This window comes from Loxodonta africana, chromosome 1 (genome assembly GCF_030014295.1).
Source record: "Loxodonta africana isolate mLoxAfr1 chromosome 1, mLoxAfr1.hap2, whole genome shotgun sequence".
Taxonomy (NCBI): Eukaryota; Metazoa; Chordata; class Mammalia; order Proboscidea; family Elephantidae; genus Loxodonta; species Loxodonta africana.
The window spans coordinates 3,706,348-3,727,054 of record NC_087342.1 but is presented as its reverse complement, the minus strand read 5'-3'; the positions used below and the strand labels follow the sequence as shown (position 1 = coordinate 3,727,054).

The following is a 20,707-nucleotide window of genomic DNA, read 5'->3' as shown; positions in this document are numbered from 1 at the left end:
GGCCTGGTTTAAAGCTTCCTAAGAAATTGTACATTTCTTTACCAAAAACAAAGAATATTCCATTTTTTTTTCCAAATATACATTTGGATATTTGCATTTGAATAAACAGGGATTTGTTGGAGCCAACAGCAAAGAAAAACCTGTCTCTTTTCAGGCGTCGTTTTCCATTTCCACTTCCTTCTTGTAGCACGTAGTGGCTCTTGTCATTGGCATAGGTACATTTTTTGGTTAGATATTCTGCTCCTGGCATTATGGTGCATTACAGGGCAGATGGACCTTGGAGCCAAAGAAATCATGATTCAGACCTCACCTTCACAACTTTTTAATTAGTTCTGTGTCTTTAGGCAGATTAGCTAACTGCTCTGTAACCAGGTTGCTAATGTGTAAAATTTTAGCCAATGCTACTGTCCCAGTCATCTAGTGCTGCTGTAACAGAAATACCACAAGTAGATGGCTTTAACAAAGAGAAATTTATTTTCTCACAGCCTAGTAGGCTAAAAGTCCAAATTCAGGGCATCAGCTCCAGGGGAAGACAGCTCTCTCTGTCGGCTCTGGAGGGAGGTCCTCATCCTCAATGTTCCCCTGGTCAAGATGCTTCTCAGGTGCAAGAACCCCAGGTCCAAAGGATGCGCTCTGCTCCCGGTGTTTCTTTCTTGGTGGTATGAGATTCCCAACTCTCTGCTTGCTTCCCTTTCCTTTTACCTCTTAGAGATAAAAGGTGGTGCAGGCCATACCCCGGGGAAACTCCCTACACATTGGATCAAAAACTCCCTGTGAAGTAAGTAGATGTCATGCATTGCATTATGTGCCCCCCCCGCCCCCACCCAAAATGTGTGTATCGACTTGGTTAGGCCATGATTCCCAGTATTATGTGGTTGTCCTCCGTTTTGTGATTGTGATTTTATGTTAAGAGGATTAGGGTGAGATTGTAACATCACCCTTACTCCTCCATCCTTCCTCAACTTGTGGCATACCATCATACTGTAGCCATTGGACATTGTAGCCAGTGCTAGAGAAGATGGAAGCCGGGGGCTTATTATCTAATAGCCACCCTAAGAATGGGCTTATGCAGAAAGAGATTTAAGGAAACCATCAAGAGTTCCTGCCTCCTCTCTGTAATTATAATGTTTTCTACAAAAATGGGATAGGGAACAAGAGCGGGAGACTTTTCAACAAAGTGTAGGTAAAGCCCCTTTCACACCAAAGAAGTAGAAATATGCATCTGAGTACTGTACATTAAGCCTTTTAAAATAATATAAAAATGACAACAACAACAACACTCAAAGATGTTGTTTGTCAAGTGGATTCTGAGCCATAGCAAACCTGTGAGTAGAATAGAACTGCCCTGTAGGGTTTCCAGGGAGTGGCTGGGGGATTCGAACTTCCACCGTTTTGGTTAGCAACCAAGCACTTATTTAAAATAATAATAGGACATCCTTAATATTGCCCTTAAGGAGTTCACATACCAAGTTAATATCCTTCATTCCAGAGTGGATGTTGCGCCCACCTTGGCTCACTCTAGATTAGGCTCATTGATGAGCACCTACCTATTTTAGGGAAGAGTGTGGAGTCAGAGCACAAATGCCATTGGAATTGTTGAAGAGTAGATATATATATATATTTGAGAATAAAATGGGGAAAAAGAACAACCCTCTCACTCTAAGATATTTGGTGCTGCATTTCAGTCTGGAGCCAATCATTTTATCTGTTATAAACCCCATAAGAGTAAGGTTTATAATGGAAACAATGACACAATCTTAATTACAATGATCCTGGCAGCAGTGCCCTTGCTATCCAGAGACTTTTCTCTCGTCTGAGTTCTTTTTTAATTTTTTCAGACTTCATTTTCTGAGTAACTGCAATTTCAGTGTGCAACTCATTCTGATGTTTAGCTTCTTGGAGCCGAGAAAGTTTGGCCAGTATCATTAAGCCACTAGGATTTCTCTGGATCTTCTCTCCTGCTATGCCATAATTGGTCTCAAAATAATAGTATCTGTGAAATGGAAAAAAATAAAAGAGGAAAGAAAGGTGACCTGGTATAGTGGAAAATGAGTGGTCTGGATGGTGAGACTTTGCTCTCTGCCTTTCACTAAATACTATGTAATACTAGATTCCAAAGGGTACCGGTACAAACCCACCCTGCGTTCCTGCGGAAGAAAAGGCCTGGTGATCTGCTTCCATTAAGATCGCAGCCATAAAACCCCTTTCCTCATTGATAATGCAGGGGTCTAGAGAGCTATAACATACCATGAGGAAGCCTAGAACTGTAGTTTACCCTCAAGCTGTCAATTTCTTATTGCAGTTCTTTCTTTTTTTGTTTGGTAATCTTCTGTTTCTTTATAATACCTGAGGATATCAAAGCACATTAACTAAAGAATATATTTTTTTTCTTTTATCGTGCTTTAAGTGAAAGTTTACAGTTCAAGTGAGTTTCTTGTACAAAAACTTATACACACATTGTTATGTGACTAGTTGCTCTCCCTACAATGTCAACAGCACACTCCTTCTCTCCACCCTGTATTTCCCGTGTCCATTCAACCAGCTCCTGTCCCCTCTGCCTTCTCATCTCTCCTCCAGACAGGAGCTGCCCACATAGTCTTATGTGTCTACTTGAGCTAAGAAGCACACTCCTCACCAGTATCATTTTATGTCTTATAGTCCAGTCTAATCTTTGTCTGAAGAGTTGGCTTCAGGAATGGTTTTAGTTTTGGGCTAACAGAGATTCCAGGGGCCATGACCTCTGGGGTCCCTGAAGTCTCCGTCAGGCCATTAAGTCTGGTCTTTTTACTAGAATTTGAGTTCTGCATCCCACTTTTCTCCTGCCCCATCAGAGATTCTCTGTTGTGTTCCCTGTCAGGGCAGTCATTGGTGGTAGCTAGGCACTGTCTAGTTCTTCTGGTCTCAGGCTGGTGGAGTCTCTGGTTTAGGTGTCCCTTTCTTTCTCTTCTATAGTCCTATAGGGTGGCTATGAGTTGGAATTGACTGAACGGCACTGGGTGGGTTCTTTCTCTTGGGCTCGTATTTTCCTGTGTCTTTGGTGTTCTTCGTTCTCCTTTGCTCCAGGTGGGTTGAGACCAATTGATGCATCTTAGATAGCCTCTTGCTAGCGTTTAAGACTCCAGACATGCAACTTGATAGCTTTTAAGACCCCAGACACCACTCACCAAAGTGGGTGCAGAATGTTTTCTTAGTACACTTTGTTATGCCAATTGACCTAGATGTCTCCTGAAATCATGGTCCCCAGACCCCCACCCCTGCTACTCTGTGCCTCGAAGTGCTTCATTGTATTCTGGAATTTTTTTTGGTTTAGTCCAGTTGTGCTGACTTCCCATGCGTTGTGTGTTGTCCTTCCCTTCACGTAAAATAATTCTTGTGTACTATCTAATTAGTGAATACCTCTCTCCCTCCCCCTCCACCCTCATAACCATCAAAGAATGTTTTCTTCTGTGTTTAAACCTTTTCTCGAGTTCTTATAATACTGTTCTCATACAATATTTGTTCTTCTGCAGCTGACTAATTTCACTCAGCATAATGCCTTCCAGATTCCTCCATGTTATGTTTCACAGATTCATCGTTGTTCTTTATCATTGTGTAGTATTCCATTGTGTAAATATACCAGAATTCATTTATCCATTCATCCATTGGTGAGCACCCTGGTTGTTTCCATCTTTTTGCTATTGTAAACAGTGCTGCGGTGAACATGGGTATGCATATATCTATTCATGTGAGGGCTCTTATTTCTCTAGGATATATTCCAAGGAGTGGGATTGCTGGATCGTATGGTAGTTCTGTTTCTAGCTTTTTAAGGAAGCACCTGATTAGTTTCCAAAGAATAGTTTTTTATGAGGGAGAAAAAAATACACAAAAATTGGAGACATAAATGAAAAGTGAGAGAAAAGGAAAAAGTTGAGGTCAGGAATGGGCAGAAAGGAGATAAAAACCAAGAAAAAGTGAGAGGAGAAAATGCAAAGACCCTTATCTAAAGATCCAAAGAAGAAGAAGAAGAGGAGAAGGGACGATTTTAAATAGTAGGCTCAGTTTAAGAGAAAAATATAAGTGTAATATATCTATGACGTGAACACTTTACATAATGAAAGGATTCCTTGTCTTAGAATCGTTGAGGTCTTTCCCTTTGGCATTCAAAATAAGGTTCAGTTTGTACAACTTTGATTTATTTTATGCTGTGGAGAAACTATGGGCTTTAGATACTAGTCCCAGCTCTGTTTCAAAATGTATGTCCCTGAAGAGATTACCTTCTGAGTAATATGGCTACCACTGCCTAGTGTGCTTGTGATTGACGGACTCTTCAACTGGAATTTTTGAGAGGTTGTAGTTGAAGCTCTTTCTCTGAAGGTCTCATTCTCCAATTAGCTGAAAGATGGCATTTCTGACTTTCTAATCCAGATTTTTTTTTTTTTTCCTCATGGAACTCCTGTTTAACCAAGAAAATGGAAATCAGTACATTCTCCATTGCCTTTCTATTAATATAAATTTGCACAACCTAATCAAAGCTCAGCCTGCCTTGCCCTTCAACAAAAAGCCTTATTCTCTCCTGTTACTAAATGGCTACACTCTGCTTGATATTTTTTAAAAGATGAATTCTGTTGATATCCCATGACTTTTCCTTTAGAACGTGTCCATGGAAATTCAAAAGGACTTCTCTGTACCCACCGCTAAAACAAAAAATAGTCTAAGAGGCTGATGAAAATGAACACACAACTTTGCTGATGTTATCAGTGTTAGAATTTGTGTTAAGCTTTTTTCTAATACAATGGAACTGAAGCCAACTCACCCCCAAATAACTGCCTGATGCTGCCTTTATATCATTATTTGGTGTCTGTAGATAAATGATCGAGTAACTCAGCCTAACATTTCCCAGTGAAAAAGGGTTTTCTTGAAGCTTTTCAAGTACGCTTTTCTTGTAGAGTTCTTTTTCCCGTAATCATTTTGCTGTTTTCAACAAATATTTACTGAATATAAAGAACGCACCATGCACTGTGCTAGGTATACAACTACGGGTACGCAGCAGTCTTTCTTTTAAAGCACCCCTGACAAATGGATGGGGTAGGTGCCCGCTTAATATTTTCTAGGGTAAAATGGATGGAAAAAGAAAATACTTGGATGATCTTAAAGGAATTCCCAAACTCTTGTTCTTTCCTTTGGATGAGTGCCTGTGATTTGTCCCAATCACCGTCTTCAAACCACACATTCAGGAGGGAAACACTTTTCCTACCTTGTGCTCCAACTGGCTATTTCTCACCTTAATGGTTGGTCTCAGCCCTCGGCGGGCCCTCAGGTGCAGGAAGGTTTGGTACATAGCAGCACAGCTAGTGTCAAACCTACAGAAAGGCCTGCCTTTAGGGGCACACAGTATGGTGTGGGGAGCACCTAGCAGCCTCGCGGGACTGAGGACCTCTATAATCGTCTTGATCAAAAGTTAAATTTTTGGTGCTCTCTAGTTTTCTCTAGAGGTACATTACTTAAAATTCTCTTACAAACCTTGTTCATCGCTCTGGAACCATCTTCAGATTGCCCTTCTCTCTTCAATTATTCTATATTGGGCTGTTCTGTTCAGCCAAATAGTCTACGACCTATCTTCTCCCAAATTAAAATAGTGATCTGTCAAAGATTTCTAAATGCTTTCTTATGCATTTTTAAAGGAGGTGCATAAAGTACAACTTATTTCTCTCCACCCTGCTGCTATCTCTATGTGTCTTCCAGATAATATTTGGGACTAGGTAAACTAGTTGGCCATCACAGATCCGGCTGCACAGATCCGTAGAGAGCGTGCTAAATAGGTGCATATGGAGAGGCCTGACAGTTTAGTGGGATTGCTTTCAAGTAATTTGACGCCTTAGTACTTTCAGACGTTCACCTGCCAGTAATCCTCATTAGAAATAGGACTGGAATATTGGGGTCACTAGCTCAAGTCCATTTTTCTGAAACCTGAACGATAACTAAAAGTCAGAGCTAGAGAGAATAAGAATGAATCTATTCCAGGCATTAGAATGGTTTCTCTAAATGAGCCCTTTCTCCCTCCCCTTCTGTCTCCTTTTTCTACCCTTTTTCTCTCTTTCTTTTCCTCCTCCCCCGCCCGCTCCTCGCTCCTTTCTTTTTAGTGTTGGGAATTCATGAGATAGCACAGTGTAAATCAATAGTAAACGCTAGCCGCCTACTCTGTACTCAGTTACGCAACATCACATACCCGGTACACAGAGAGAGGCTCAAAGGGAAAAAGCACACACAGCCTTTACATTCGAAAGCTCTTGCATAATTTTACTTTTCTACAGCCAAAAAGGAAATAACAGATGGGGAAACTTACAGTTTTTTTTTCCCCTTTCTCAGACTGTTAAGAGAGTTAGTTAACATCCATGACCATTCGTAGTTGCCCTAGGCGGCAGCAAAATAGCCCACCATTGTCAGTGCCTTGACGGGGTTTCAAACAGGACTTGGTGACCCTCCATGAGGTGATGAGTTTTCCAGGTAATATAAGACTAAAATTATTCTGCGGTGTTTAAGGCTGACTTCATTTTTATTTATTTTCTGGGAAATCAACAACATTTAAACTATGAAATGAATTTTAAAATAGAAAAAGAATAAGGCAGACCCTGTGTGTGTGTGTGTGTGTGTGTGTGTGTGTGTGTGTGTGTGTTTCATTTGAAATGTATCCCGATGTACTATTTATGTAAAAAGCCAGTTATGTAAACCCTGTCTTCTTCTGGCTTTTACTTTGGGGGCTGTATGACTCGATGGCAGTGGGTTTTTGGGGTATGTATAAAGCTCTGTTTTTCTCTCATGACAAAGTGCATTCAAATCCCAAAGTCTGAATGAAAGAGAAAACATCTAGATGCTACAGCCAAAAAAAAAAAAAAACCGAAACCCATTGCTGTCGAGTAGATTCCAACTCATAGCTACCCTATAGGGCAGAGCAGAACTGCCGCATAGGGTTTCCAGGGACTGGCTGGTGGGTTTGACCTGCCGACACTTTTGGTTAGCAGCTTTAACCTCTGTGCCACCAGGGCTCTGAGGCTGTAGCAGAGACACTTAATCCAAACTCCTTATGGAATTCAGCCCCTAGACGACAGTTCTATTATAGAATCTGTTAAAGAATCTGTAGTGGTTTCTGGAATACTCACTCAGAACTTTCCTCTCACATCGCCCCCTGAACACCTTTGGGATTCGTTGTACTTACTGCCTTTCTTTGAGTCGCAAACATATAGTAAAATTTTGTTGTTGTTTTCTCTGGCTTTTCAAACCACTTCACACCTTCCCCACACTGCCATTTTTTTCACTGGAGTAACTCCCTTCCCAGCTTAAAATGGGAAGACAGTGAGATTTATATGCTGTTTATCAGCCTTTCTTCCCTGTTACAATGTTTGTTTTACTTAACTGGCTGATGGCCTTAGGGAACCAGGCATTTGCCTGACAAGGAAGGTTGAGGGCTTTTTTTTTTGGTTCTTCCTTTTTAGTTGATGCCTCTTAAATTGTTAGAAAATGGATAGAAAGTGCTAGAAAGCACAGCTCTAGGCACCGTCAGGTACTGCATGAAGAAAATAAGATCAGGTGTGTGTCGGGTGGAAGTAGTTGTGTTGACTGATTTTCATCAGTCAGGAGAGGTGAAAGTGGGTGGGAGAGAGAACGGTCATTAGTGTACGAGTAGGAAGTTTTCAGGCACTTATTTTCCTTGGGAAGCCTTGGTGGCGGTGGGTGGTTAAGCGCTATGGCTGCTAATCAGAAGGTCAGTAGCTCAAATCCACCAGGAGCTCCTTGCAAACCCTATGACGTAGTTCTACTCTGTCTTACAGGGTCACTATGAGTCGGAACAGACTCTATGGCAGCAGGTATTCTCCTTGAATTTTGCGTCAGCATCATTCTTTTAGATCATACTTTCCTTCTGGTTGTTAAAACCTTATGAAATTGGTTCATTTCTTTTTACCGAAGTTAGGAGGCATGTTTTTCTTGGATTAAAAAAAAATTTTTTTTCAGGTTATTTTGTACTTTAACTTTTCCCTTATGTGTTAGCTGTTATAATTTAGGATCCCTTTTGTATGGAAGAATCTGGTCCATAGCAAGAAAAATCAAAACCAGGAGAGTTTTGTCTCATTTCTCAGGTTTATTTGCCTCAATGTGTGACTCCCCAATGTAAGAAGATCACAAGAATTCTCATGTCTCTGTATTTATGGTGTCATGGGGACATTTTTTTGTGTGTTAATATGAATAATGACTAAGTTATATATACATGTATGTGTGTGTTTGTGTATCTATAGTATTTTAGAAATAATTTAAGTATATAATAGTAAAATAATAGAAATAAAAGTATTTTTTTTATGACTACATTACCTGTCAGCTTTTATTCTTGACATAAATTATAGCTCAGATAGATTTGTGGAAAAATAATGAAAGCTGGTCAGAATATTCTATATTTCAGTCTTAACCAGGACATCATATTCATGTGTACATTTTTCTAAGTCACCTTTTACGTGTATGCATATGCTAGCAGAGTTTGGATTCCTATATGCAGTTTTGTCTGAATGTACCTGGTTATCAGAATGAATTCTGCACCAAAATGAATTCTGGTGAAATTACTTATAATTGTAACACGATTCATGATTTATAGCCAAGTGCTTATTTTTGGTGCCTTCTGTATACTGGAAGGCATTTTGAATACCCTGATTTTCAAGGGGGCTGTCTGGATTGAAAAGAAAACACATGATTCTGTAGTGGAGGAGGGTTGGCATTTTCTTGGTTGTCAAAAATAGTTGGAAGTGTCTGGTTATAAAAGAAGAAGAGGAAAAAACTTCTGAAAAAATTTTTTTTTCCTGGGGGTCATAACAAATTATGGATAACGTTGTAAAGAATGGGAATTCCAGGACACTTGATTGTGCTCATGAGGAACGTTTACATAGATCAAAAGGCAGTTGTCTGAACAGAACAAGGGGATACTGATTGGTTGAAAGTCAGGGAAGGTGTGCATCAGGGTTGTGTCCTTTCACCATACCTATTTAATCTGTATGCTGAGCAAATAATCCGAGAAGCTGGACTATATGAAGAAGAACGGGGCATCAAGATTGGAGAAAGACTCATTAGCAACCTGTGTTATGCAGATGACACAACCTTGCTTGCTGAAAGTGAAGAGGACTTGAAGCACTTACTAATGAACATCAGTATGGATTGCACCTCAACATAAAGAAAACAAAAATCCTCACAACTGGACCAATGAGCAACATCGTAATAAACGGAGAAAAGATTGAAGTTGCCAAGGATTTCATTTTACTTGGATCCACAATCAAGAAGCAGCAGTCAAGAAATCAAATGACACATTGCATTGGGTAAATCTGCTGCAAAAGACCTCTTTAAAATGTTGAAAAGCGAAGATGTCACCTTGAAGACAAAAGTGCACCTGACCCAAGCCATGGTGTTTTCAATTGCATCATATGCATGTGAAAGCTGGAAAATGAATAAGGAAGACTGAAGAAGAATTGATGCCTTTGAATTGTGGTGTTGGCAAACAATATTGAATATACCATGGACTGCCAAAAGAACGAACAAATCTGTCTTGGAAGAAGTACAACCAGAATGCTCCTTAGAAGCAAGGATGGAGAGACTGCATCTTACATACTTAGAACATGTTTTCAGGAGGAATCTGTCCCTGGAAAAGAACATCATGCTTGGTAAAGTACAGGGTTAGTGGAAAAGAGGAAGACCCTCAGTGAGGTGGATTGACACAGTGGCTCCAACAATGAGCTCAAGCATAACAATGATTGTAAGGATGGCGCAGGACCAGGCAGTATTTCATTCTGTTGTGCTTGGGGTCGCTATCAGTCAGAACCGACTAGACGGCACTTAACAACAACAACAACAACAACAAGCCTTACTCTTTCAAAATAGCTTCCATTTTCATTTCGGTGGGTTTTTACACTCTCTGAACTATTGCCCTTTCAATATTCAGTGTGTGTCAACTGACTCTGTTCAACCCCAATTTTCAGTTGCAATCACAGCCCTAGAACCATGTAGGCTACTTAGAGTTTTTTCTTTGTGATATTGGATCCAACAGTGATTGTGAGGAAGGTGCGGGACCTCGCAGTGTTTCCCTGTCTTGTACATAGGGTCAGTGTGAGTCAGAACCAGCTCATTGACATGAACGATGGAACAACGTGGGATCCAGGCTTAGGAAGGGCTGGCAGGCCTAAACTCTCTATTCCCAGGGCATGCAAGAAGTTAGGAAGAATTTTAAACCTTTTGTAGTTTTTTGGAAGTCCTTTACAACTCTTTCAATCTAGCTTCTGGTTGCTGTTGGCAGTAATAGGAGGTATTTTTTAAATGTTGCAACAAGAACCCCAGCTATTTCTTTAAACAGAATCATTCTGGTTGTACCTGGTACTCAGCAGTTAACTTCACACGTTTTTTCCCATGTTTTGGTGACTTGGCAAGGGGCCAGCTATGGACTGTCCTTCATAGTGCTTATATAGGTAGACGGTAAGCCATGCAAGAAGTCAAGGGAAAGATGAATTCCGATACAGAGCTCTCCACGCTCCAGCCGTGGACACAGCACCCCATTTTACAAGAAAGCCCTTTTTGCCTTGTCTGTCTCTCTTTATAAGTAGCAGATTTCAATAGGCAACTGTGTATCTTTCCTAACCAACCAACAACCAGTTGCCATTGAGTCAGTTACAACTCCTGGTGACCCTATAGGGTTTTCAATGGCTGTTTTTTTTAGAAGAAGATTGCCAGGCCTTTCTTCCAAGGTATTTCTGTTTGGACTCGAACCTCTAACCTTTAAGTTAGCAGCTGAGCATGTTAACCATTTGCAGCCCTCAGGGACCCCACACATCTTTCCTAGAGGTCCTTTTTAGTGGTCAGTGCTGCGTAGACTCTTGGATCATTTCAGAATATAGTTTTCGGCAAATGACTCATTAAGTTTCATATGCAGAAGTTCCGTGTGCGCATTCGTATGAGCTTTAAATATACTCCTCAGGGCTATGCTGTAGGCTCCTTTGAATGCTGGCTTTTCTCTTTTTTTTTCAACTAATTATTAAGGTTTTTTTTTTTTTTTTTTTTTTTAAGTAAGTCCTTTATTGATGGCCGTAGGTAAATTTTATGGAGACTTCTTTTACGTAGGGTTTTCTTACTTCGAACTTCAGTAATTCCTGGTCTTTCTCAATCATGCTGGTCATTTTCAAGGTTTCATTCTGGTGGTGATGTGGGGGTGGATGGTGATCTCTGGGAAAGCCGCTGGTGGCTTCTAAATTGTAAAAGCAGGTGAAGAGAAAAGCATGTGGAGTTATTGACAGACTGCTGCTGGTTAGGCAAGCAGTTTTTAAAATGCAGATTATATAATATTTGGGGATTTTGTTGCTCCACAGTAGAAGCTTTTTAAATGTTAATTTGGGGTTTGTCTTGTTGCTCTGTGACTTAGCATAAAAGGTTTTGGTTTCAAAAGGTTTCAGTCGACTTGTTCCATTTGTCTTACAGGACTTGGAATATAATACTATACATTTATTTATACTCATGAAGGAGGATAAGGCCAGTAACTCACAACTCATGAAACCCGGGGTAAATAATCCATGGCTTGTTCTCCCATCATGGCCACAATATTTATATCCAGAGCACAAGAACAAACAACCAAAACACAAGGAGAAATCAGTTTGTTTTTATTTACCAAATGTTTAAGCCAAAGTACAGTGAAGTTCAAATGAAGCTGCAAATCCTGGTGGTTGACAATGGTTTGATTTATTTTTTTAAAACAGACCATGGATAATTAACCATAAAACATAACTTTCTCAGCACAAGTCACAGTGAATTGCAGAAATGGGCAGCGAGTCGTTCACAACTGGTTGTAACTGGTTAGAGTCTTCCAAGTTAAGCACGCTGTTAGAGAGCCCAGCTTCTCAGTGCAGGGTTGTGTTTTCACTCCCCAAGGGGAAGCATCCTTGGCTTTTGTATGGTATCACTAAGTCTGTGTTCCAAAGGGAGGAATAAATGTGTTACTTGCTTTGATTTTCATGTGGTCATACCTTTATTAAAAGAAATATGAGCATTTAAGGTACTCTTTTCATTTCAGAATGTTTCACCGTCACTAACTGGATACTCCTCACGACACTGCCGTCTGGTAAGTAACTTGCATGATTTCTCCATAGCAGTCCAGAATATCGAGGTGCCAGAAATCAAGTATATTTCTGCTAATCAGAAAGAAAGATCTGAGGGCTGTGGGGAGACCACCCCCTCAAGTACTAAAATTTGAACATACTTTGACGTTTGCTGAAGGGTAGGTCTTTCATCTCCTATTTGTTCATTTAAAAAAACCATCGTTTAGAAGGAAGAGAAACAGGGTCCCAAGAACCTTTTATCCCAGGTTCTTGGAGAACATTTTGGAATGATTTGTTAGGCAGGAGCCCTGATGATGCAGTGGTTAAGAGCTCAAGCTGCTAACCAAAAAGTTGGCAGTTCGAATCTACCAGCTGCTCCTTAGAAACTCTGTGAGGCAGCTCTGCTCTGCCTATAGGGTTGCTGTGAGTTGGAAACAACGCCAACGAGTTTGGTTTCTTGTTGTTGTTAGGGAGGGGTGGAAATATTCAGAGAATATGTTTGGAAGAGTCTCCATAAGTGTCTTTTTCCAAAGAAGACTCCTGGGTGAACCAGTTTACCCACTGCTGTCAGGCTGTTTTCCACCCCATGTATGTCAGAGTTGAAATGTGCTCCACAGGGTTTTCCGTGGCAAATTTTTCAGTAGTAGCTTGCCAGGCCTTTCTTCGGAGACATTTGTGGGTAGACTTGAACTTCCAAGCCTTCAGTGAGCCGCTGAGCGAGTTAACCGTTTGCACCATCCAGGGACTCCGCTAGTGGCCGTAAGGAGAGATTGGGCAGCCCTGTTTCCCATGTGGGACATTGGATTCTTTGCCATTAAACAAACAAAACTTCTCCAAACACATTTTGTGATGCTTCCAGCTGCTTATGGACATTCCGTGCTATTCTGCAAATTTGAAACGTGCATGTTTTACATGGCTAACTCTTAAAATCAGGTGCAATTGTTTTGGCATACACACACAAAAAAGAGGAAAATGCCCTTTAGCAGCAGGAATCTTAGAGGCCTCTGGGTCTTTTAGTGAGAATTTCTAAAGTTTCCGAAAGGCTGGTATTGTGGCCTTCTCTAATGTTTGAGATTTGCACTGGCTGGGAAGCGTGGTGGGCAGGGCTGAGGGGCTACCAATAGTATGTCATCGTCAAGACAGACGGAGCCTGAAGTACCTGAGTTGCTAGAGGTTGGCCCTGGCGTGAAATGCCCTGGCGAATATTCTGAGGAGGGGGAGGAAGAAGGTGAGACCTGCCGCCATCTGACTGTGCTCTGCCTGGCTCTTGCCAGGCTGTTTAGTCATGAGCAGAGTGTTCACCCAAACCTTTAAAAGTGGCCCTCTTGTGACTTCATTTTATATGAATAGGCATAAAATGAGGAAAATAAACTCTTGGGTAGTAGAGATAGCTTTCTAACAGGGACTTTCCATACTCATACCTAATCTATAGTTGTCTCTATGTTGTTGCTTCTGACTTGGTTGCCCATCTATCTCTGCTGCTCTGAACGTACCCATCTCACCAATGAAGTTCCCTCTGCCCCCTCTCCTACGCTCATGCTTTACTTAGTAAGGTGTCCCGCAAGAAACTCCTACCAGTGTGAGTGTCAGGAGCTCAGGGGACAAGCTCGTTGGTAACTTTAATTTGCTGCTGTCTTGGCATTCATCAAAAAAACAATCTCCTCACTAAAGGACCTGAATGTCACACTCTTTCTGGCTTGCAAAGAAGCCAATTCTCCCTCTACATCTGTCTGACAGACAGAAAACTCTTGATGTTGCTACGATCAGATAAAATCTGTATTGATGCGTCTTTCCCCTTGGGTGTCTTTTCCTTCCAGGTATGAAGATGTTAAACTCTCAGGGCCATGACTGTGTGTTTGCAGTTTCTGGGTTTTAGTGAATGAAAGCTTCTTGGGAAGAGAATGAATAAGTATTTATTTTCATTTTAAAATGATATGTGCTCATTAAAAATAACTTAGAAAAATACATAGAAGGAAAATGAAGAAAAATTAAAGTCATTAGTTCCATAATCTAAACCCAGTCATTAATAACCATTTGGTATATTCCCTTCCTCCCATTTCCCCCTGAGGATATATTTTTAAACCTGCCATAATCAGACTTTCCATATAATTTTGTGTCCGGCTTTTAAAATTTAACCGAAGAATTTTGCGTATAATTAGATAGTCCTTGTAAACATCATTTTAAATACATATATAATATTCCTGAAAAGGAATAACTTCGTTAACCTAATATTTAACAATAGGGGTATTGGATTTTTTGTTGTTGTTGTTGTATTTTAACTTTTTACATCTCTATAATGCCTTGCCTGGAAAAAGTAAATCAATCAATATCTAAATAATGATGAAAGGAACAGAATTTCAAATTAGTGTCTATTTTTAAGTTTTTTTATTATGAAAAATTTCAAGACGCATATTCTGTAGTATATTCATGTGGGAGAAGTCAGCGTGAGTTGGAGTAAGGGAGATAAACTTAGGTTACTATAGTGAACCCCCACGTACCCCTTATCCACCTTACCACAATGATTAACTTAGGGCCTTATCGTGTTTCCTCTGTACCCGCGTGTGATTTTGAATCAAACATCAGACAGCATAGTATTTAGTCCATCAATATCTCAGTCCCGTCAGGATATTTGCACATGTTAATGCTAAAAATAGTCAAATAAATTGTTCTAAACTCAAACCAAACCCACTGCCGTCCAGACAATTCCGACTCATAGCGACCCTATAGGACAGAATAGAACAACCCCATAGGGTTTCCAAGGAGCACCTAGTGGATTCCAACTGCCGACATTTGGTTAGCTGCCAAGCTCTTAACCACTGCACCACCAGGGCTCCCATTGTTATATACATATGTATATATATATATTTTTTTCTTCTGAGTATCATGCCTTAATATTTTCTAATATATACCAATTGATTATAAAATCTCACCAGCCTGTTTCATAATATTCTTACACACAGCTATAAGCCAGAGGGCAATTTGTTTGACTTGAGATAAATTTCAAAGATTTGGCTAGATTTCTGGTAGGAACTATTTTTCTTTTTTTTTTGTTTGTTTGTTTTTTAACCATGATTCAAATCTAGGGCGATAATTTGTATGGCAAGCCCGTGCAGTATTAGTTATACTCATTATTGGATATACGCATGTACTGTGTATAATTCTGTGTCTGAGGAGAAAAAGAAAACTTAGTCATCTGACTACCTAGAACTCCAGTCTATCTGCAGCCAGCGCCATACTAGATGAATATGGGAAACCTACTGAAGCCAAAGGTAACACTGGGCTGTGAAGCTCATGGTTTATGAAGGCTTATTGGTGGAAGGGGAAGGTATGTGTTGGGTGTATGGGGCACTGGGGAGTCTGAGAAGGTGGGGAAGTATATAGTAATAGTCTGAGTAATTCAAAACAAAACAAAAAGGCTGTCTATGTTGGAGGAGTGGAAGTGGGGGGAAGTGGTCAGTTGCTCACAGAGGGCACTTCCTAGGTGCCCTGTGTATATTGCTCAGGTTTATTCTAAGAATATTGTAGACAAAAGTGTTACCATTTAACTCTCTCTGAGTCACCTCTTCAGTGGCTTGACTAGATCCTTTACCAATGTTCCCCCCTCCTCACATGAGGAATGCTTTGTAAAATTTAGGCTCTCTCTTGTCGTGGTTAGGTGCCGCCAAGTTGATTGTGACTTATAAATCCAAAACCACACCCACTGCTGTGGAGCCATTTCCCACCCAGTGACCCTATAGGACAGAGTACAACTGCCCCGTAGGCTTTCCTGGGCTGTAATCTTTGTGGAAGCAGACTGCACATCTTTCCCCCTCGGAGCGGCTGGTGGGTTCTAGCTGCTGACCTTACCGGTGGTAGCCAAGTGCTTAGCCATTGTGCTGCTAGAGCACCAGAAGGTTATCTGTAGAGAACCCTCTTCCGGACATTGTCCTGTTTCACTACCTGTGAGTTGCAGGTTAGTGTCTATTCAGTAGCAGTGTGTTATCCAACAGGTGTATGATACTCATCAGAAATTCAAGATGTGAGTAACGATGTAACATACCGTGTCAGGATAAACGGAATTTATGGCTTCCTCAGGCCTGTTCAATCTTAGCAGCAGATTTGCCATTGGCCTGGAAAGCGACTAGCTGCAATATTGATGTGTATAACCCTTGAGGAAGGAAAAAAAAAAAAAAAAAAGAGCTTCTTCGCCATACTAAATCTCTAGAAAAATATAAGGGTTTTTAGTATAGACACATACAAAATATTTTCAGCCAAACCTGGTGTAGCAAAGAACATTAAAAAAAAAAAAAAAAAAAGGAAAGAAATAACTATAAGCAATAAACTCTCCCAAGCAAACACAAAGCACCTGTAAAATTTGGCAGACTGGATGGTGTAAACAGTATGATTTTTTTTTGCTCTTCCTTTGTATCCCGACCCCACCTGCCCCCAACCTTCTGATCATTCCTGTTCCTCCTTTTCTCTGGCCTGGCATTGCCATCATTACAATGTCAGCACAAGGTCAGGAGTGTATCTGATAACTTGGCACTAAGGAAGACATCACAGGAAAGATAGGTAGGAACGGAGCACTATACTATTTTAAAGTGGAAAAGGTATTTTACCATAACCCATAATATGTTACTGTTGTTGTTACAAATTCGAGTCAGTTCCGAATCACAGCAACCCTATGCACAACAGAGCAAAGCACTGCCCAGTCCTGCACCATCCTCAGAATCCTTGCTGTGTTTGAACCCACTGCTGCGGCCACTGTGTCAGTCCATCTTGTTGAGGCTCTTCCTCTTTTTTGCTGACCCTCTGCTTTACCAAACATGATGTCCTTCTCCAGGGACTGATCCCTCCTGATAACACATCCAAAGTACACGAGATGAAATCTCGCCATCCTCACTTTTAAGGACCATTCTGACTCTATTTCTTCCAAGACAGATTTGTTTGTTCTTCTGTCAGTCTGTGGTGTATTCAATATTCTTCGCCAACACCATAATTCAAATACATCAATTCTTCTTCACTCTTCTGTATTCATTGTCCAGCTTTCACATGCAAATGAGGCTTTTGAAAATACCATGGTTTGGGTCAGGCGCACTTAGGTCTCAAGGTGACATCTTTGCTTTTTAACACATTAAATGGGTCTTTAGCTTCAGGTTTGCCCAATGCAATAAGTCGTTTCATTTCTTGACTTCCGCTTCTGTGGGCGTTGATTATAGATCCAAGTAAAATGAAATTATTGGCAACCTCAATATTTTCTCCATTTATCATGATGGTACTTATTGGTCTAGTTGTAAGAATTTTTATTTTCTTTATGTTGAAGTAGTCCATACTGAAGGCTGTAGTCTTTGATCTTCATCAGTAAGTGCTTCAAATCCTCTTCACTTTCAGCAAGCAAGATTGTGTCATCTGCATTTTGTAGGTTGTTAATAAGTTTCCAATCCTGATGCCGTCTTCTTCTTGATGTAGTCCAGCTTCTCATTTTATTTGTTCAGCATACAGATTGAATAAGTATGGGAAAAGGATACAACCCTGTTGCACACCTTTCCTGATTTTAAACCATGTAGTGTCCCCTTGTTCTGTCTGAACTACTGCCTCTTGGTTTATGTACAGGTTCTGCATGAGCACAATTAAGTGTTCTTGAATTCCCATTCGTATCAATGTTATTCATAATTTGTTATGATCCACATAGTCAAATGCTTGCATAGTCAATAAAACACAAGTATTCTCTTTCTGATATTTTCCACTTTCAACCAAGATCCATCTGATATCAGCACTGATGTCCCTTATTCCGTGTTCTCTTCTGAATCTAGCTTGAATTTCTCACGGTTCCCTGTCGATATACTGCTGCAACTGCTTTTGAATTATCTTCAGCATAATTTTACTTGCATGTGATATTAATGATATTGTTTGATAATGTCCACATTCCATTGGGTCACCTTTCTTTGAATAGGCACGTGTATCAATCGCTTCTAGCTCAGTTAGCCAGGTAGATGTTTTCTAAATTTCTTGGCATACACAAGTGAATACTTCCAAGCATTGCATCTGTTTCTTGAAAACATCTCAGTTGGTATTCTGTCAATTCCTGGAGGCTCGTTTTTCGCCATTGCCTCCGGTGCGGCTTAGATTTCTTCCTTCAGTATCATTGGTTGTTGATCATATGCTATCTCCTGAAGTGGTTGAACATCAACCAGTTCTTTTTGGTACGGTGATTCTGTGTATTCCTTCCACCTTATTTTGATGCTTCCTGCGTCATTCAATTTATTTGAGGCTTGAATTATTTCCTCAGTTCTTTAAGTTTGAGAAATGCCTAGCGTGTCCTTCCCTCTTAATTTTCTAACTCCAGGTCTTTGCACATTTCATTATACTTTATCTTCTTTAGCTGCCCTTTGAAATCTTCCATTGAGCTCTTTTAATTCATCATTTCTTCCTTTCACTTTAGCTACTTTACGTTCAAAAGCAAGTTTCAATTCAGGCAGCCAACAGATACATGAGAAAATGCTCTCGATCATTAGCCATTAGAGAAATGCAAATTAAAGCTACAATGAGATTCCATCTCACACCAGCAAGGCTGGCATTAATCCAAAAAACACAAAATAATAAATGTTGGAGAGGCTGCGGAGAGATTGGAACTCTCATACACTGCTGGTGGGAATGTAAAATGGTACAACCACTTTGGAAATCTATCTGGCGTTATCTTAAACAGTTAGAAATAGAACTACCATAAAACCCAGAAATCCCACTCCTCGGAATATACCCTAGAGATACAAGAGCCTTCATACAAACAGATATATGCACACCCATGTTTATTGCAGCTCTGTTTACAATAGCAAAAAGTTGGAAGCAACCAAGGTGTCCATCAACGGATGAATGGGTAAATAAATTGTGGTATATTCACACAATGGAATACTACGCATCGATAAAGAACAGTGACGAATCTGTGAAACATTTCATAACATGGAGGAACCTGGAAGGCATTATGCTGAGCGAAATGAGTCTGAGGCAAAAGGACAAATATTGTATAAGACCACTATTATAAGATCTTGAGAAATAGTAAACCTGAGAAGAACACATACTTTTGTGGTTACGAGGTGGGGAGGGAGGGAGGGTGGGAGAGGGTTTTTTTACTGATTAATCAGTAGATAAGAACTGCTTAGGTGAAGGGAAAGACAACACTCAATACAGGGAAGGTCAGCTCAATTGGACTGGACCAAAAGCAAAGAAGTTTCCGGGATAAAATGAATGCTTCAAAGGTCAGCGGAGCAAGGGCGGGGGTCTGGGGAACATGGTTTGCGGGGACTTCTAAGTCAATTGGCAAAATAATTCTATTATGAAATCGTTCTGCATCCCACTTTGAAATGTGGCGTCTGGGGTCTTAAATGCTAACAAGTGGCCATCTAAGATGCATCAATTGGTCTCAACCCACCTGGAGCAAAGGAAAATGAAGAACACCAAGGCCACACGACAACTAAGAGCCCAAGAGACAGAAAGGGCCACATGAACCAGGGACCTACATCACCCTGAGATCAGAAGAACTAGTTGGTGCCCGGCCACAATCGATGACTGCCCTGACAGGGAGCACAACAGAGAACTCCTGAGGGAGCAGGAGATCAGTGGGATGCAGACCCCAAATTCTCATAAAAAGACCAAACTTAATGCTCTGACTGAGACTAGAGGAATCCCGGCGGCCATGCTCCCCAGACCTTCTGTTGGCACAGGACAGGAACCATCCCCGAAGACAACTCATCAGACATGAAAGGGACTGGTCAGCGGGGGGGGAGAGTGACGCTGATGAAGAGTGAGCTAATTATATCAGGTGGACACTTGAGATTGTGTTGGCAACTCTTGTCTGGAGAGGGGATGGGAGGATAGAGAGAGAGGGAAGCCGGCAAAATTGTCAAGAAAGGAGAAACTGAAAGGGCTGACTCAAGAGGGGGAGAGCAAGTGGGAGTAGGGAGTGAGATGTATGTAAACTTATATGTGACAGACTGATTGGATTTGTAAACGTTCACTTGAAGCTTAATAAAAGTTATTAAAAAAAAAAAAAAAAGCAAGTTTCAGAATCTCCTCTGACCTACATTTTAGTCTTTTTTTCTTTTCTGTCTTCATAATGACTTTTTGCTTTCTTTGTATCCTTGATGTTCTCTCATAACTCCTCTAGTCTTCAGTCATCAGTGTTCAGTAAGTCAAATCTGTTCTTGAGATGGCCTCTAAATTCAGGTGGGATATACTCAAGGTAGTACTTTGGCTCCCATGGAGTTGTTTTAATTTTTTTCAGCTTCAACTTGAATTTGTATGTGAGTAATTGATGATCTGTTCTGCAGTCAGCCCCTGGCCTTATTCTGATCGATGATACTGAGCTTCTCCATCATCTCTTTCCATAGATATAGTACATTTGACCCCTGTGTATTCTACCCAGGGAGGTTCGTGTGTATAATCACCATTTATGTTGTTGGAAAAAAGGTATTTGCAATGAATAAGTCATTGGTCTTACAGAATTCTATCATGTGACCTCCGAAGTCATTTCTGTCACCAACACCATATTTTCCAACTACTGATCCTTCTTTGTTTCTAACGTTCACATTCCAATCAACAATAATTATCAATACATCTTGATTACATGTTTCATCAGTTTCAGGCTG

General features: G+C 40.5%; 1 protein-coding gene across 50 annotated transcripts in view; it reads left to right on the top strand.

The window, feature by feature from the left end:
- Window positions 1–20,707, top strand: part of ZBTB20 (zinc finger and BTB domain containing 20) — a 1,035,663-nt gene that overhangs the window by 597,898 nt on the left and 417,058 nt on the right. For 47 of the 50 annotated variants that reach the window (XM_064283302.1, XM_064283702.1, XM_064282699.1 and 44 more), the window contains one exon: window positions 12,062–12,109. The exons of the other annotated variants lie outside the window; for them this stretch is intronic. The gene's annotated coding sequence lies outside the window, so the exon portion shown is untranslated. The remainder of the gene's footprint in view (window positions 1–12,061; window positions 12,110–20,707) is intronic. 50 annotated transcript variants of the gene reach the window in all.